The sequence below is a fragment of the Oncorhynchus masou genome, chromosome 12 (assembly GCF_036934945.1).
Source record: "Oncorhynchus masou masou isolate Uvic2021 chromosome 12, UVic_Omas_1.1, whole genome shotgun sequence".
In the NCBI taxonomy this organism is placed as follows: Eukaryota; Metazoa; Chordata; class Actinopteri; order Salmoniformes; family Salmonidae; genus Oncorhynchus; species Oncorhynchus masou.
The window spans coordinates 11,300,548-11,303,144 of NC_088223.1; positions in this window are offsets into that span (position 1 = coordinate 11,300,548).

Sequence of the window (2,597 nt, forward strand, 5' to 3'; positions counted from 1 at the left end):
ATACATGGCTGATAATATAAACACATGAAATGTCATTTTAAAACCTTTTTGAATTCAATCTTTAACTGTTCATTTCTAACATTTAAAAAAAAATGTTTAATGAGTTTTTTCTCAGTTTTGTTTATATTGTTTATTTCACTTTGTCACGACTTCCGCCAAAGTCGGCTCTCCTGCCCGTTCAGGCGGTGCTCGGCGGTCGTCGTCACCGTCCTACTAGCCACTACCGATCCCTTTTTCGTGTATCTGTTGGTTTTGTCTAATTGGTTTCACCTGTGTGTTGTTTAGTTAATTAGTGTCTGTATTTAATGTAGGTTGTCCCGCCCTTGTTTTGTGCGGGATTGTTTATTTTGTCATTCATTTTGTCTGTCGGTGTTTATTGTTTCTTATTCTCCGGTTAGTCTTTATCCTGTGTTGGATAATTTCACCATGTGTGTATTTGGGTTGACCGTTGTTTATTTTGTTCACCGGAGAATAAAACTGTATATCGCTATCTGCTCTCTGCGCCTGATTCCACCCACCTTGATTAGACGTGACACACTTGCTTTGGCAATGTAAAATGCACTACATGACCAAAAGTATGTGGACACCTGCTCATCAAACATCTCATTCTAAAATCCTGGGCTTTAATATGGAGTTGGTCCCCCCCTTTTGCTGCCATAACAGCCTCCAGTCTTCTGGGAAGGCTTTCCACTAGATGTTGGAACATCGCTGCTATACCAGCCTCCACTCTTCTGGGAAGGCTTTCCACTAGATGTTGGAACATCGCTGCTATACCTGTTATGTACTTGAGTGAAGACCCAAAAGCGGTTTTAACAGAAAACAGAGTTCTTTAATGAAAAACAGGAATGGCATAAATCCTCTTCCAACGTAGTCAATGGAACAAAAAGAACGTTAGTATAATGCAGGATGCACCTGCCAGGCAGACTCCGACAGGATAGGACAAGGTGCAAGCAAACGGGACGACAGCTTGCTTCTGGCATCGAAAACACAAACAAGAATCAGACACTGAAAGTAGCAGGAACAGAGAGAGAAATAGAGACCTAATCAGAGGGGGAAGAGAGAACAGGTGGGAAAGAGTGAAAGAGCTAGTTAGGGAAGATGTAGAACAGCTGAAGAATGAGGGACAGAGAAGGTAACCTAAAAAGACCAGCAGAGAGAGACAGAGTGAAGAGAAAGGACAGGAACAGACATAACAAGACATGACAGTACCCCCCCCCCCACTCACCGAGCGCCTCCTGGCGCACTCGAGGAGGAAACCTGGCGGCAACGGAGGAAATCATCGATCAGCGAACGGTCCAGCACGTCCCGAGAGGGAACCCAACTCCTCTCCTCAGGACCGTACCCCTCCCAATCCACTAGGTACTGATGACCACGGCCCCGAGGGCGCATGTCCAAAATCTTACGAACCCTGTAGATGGGTGCGCCCTCGACAAGGATGGGGGGAGGGACGAGCGGGGGCGCGAAGAACGGGCTTAACACAGGAGACATGGAAGACCGGGTGAACGCGACGAAGATAGCGCTGGAGAAGAAGTCGCACTGCGACAGGATTAATGACCTGAGAAATACGGAACGGACCAATGAACCGCGGGGCCAACTTGCGAGAAGCTGTCTTAAGGGGAAGGTTCTGAGTGGAGAGCCATACTCTCTGACCGCAACAATATCTAGGACTCTTGGTCCTACGCTTATTAGCGGCCCTCACAGTCTGCGCCCTATTACGGCAAAGTGCCGACCTGACCCCCTTCCAGGTGCGCTCGCAACGCTGGACAAAAGCCTGAGCGGAGGGGACGCAGGACTCGGCGAGCTGAGATGAGAACAGCGGAGGCTGGTACCCGAGGCTACTCTGAAAAGGAGATAGACCGGTAGCAGACGAGGGAAGCGAGTTGTGGGCGTACTCTGCCCAGGGAGCTGTTCTGACCAAGACGCAGGGTTATGAAAAGAAAGACTGCGTAAAATGCGACCAACAGTCTGATTGGCCCGTTCGGCTTGACCGTTAGACTGGGGATGAAAGCCGGACGAGAGACTGACGGAAGCCCCAATCAAACGGCAAAACTCCCTCCAAAATTGAGACGTGAACTGCGGGCCTCTGTCGGAAACGACGTCAGACGGAAGGCCATGAATTCGAAAAACATTCTCGATAATGATCTGAGCCGTCTCCTTAGCAGAAGGGAGCTTAGCGAGAGGAATGAAATGAGCCGCCTTAGAGAATCTATCGACAACCGTAAGAATAACTGTCTTCCCCGCTGATGAAGGCAGTCCGGTGATAAAATCTAAAGCGATGTGAGACCACGGTCGAGAGGGAATGGGAAGCGGTCTGAGACGGCCGGCAGGAGGAGAGTTCCCAGATTTAGTCTGCGCGCAGACCGAACAAGCGGCGACAAATCGACGCGCGTCACGTTCCCGAGTGGGCCACCAGAAACGCTGGCGAATGGAAGCGAGCGTACCCCGAACGCCGGGGTGGCCGGCTAACTTGGCAGAGTGGGCCCACTGAAGAACGGCCGGACGAGTAGGAACGGGAACGAACAGAAGGTTCCTAGGACAAGCTCGCGGCGACGGAGTGTGAGCGAGTGCTTGCTTTACCTGCCTCTCAATTCCCCAGA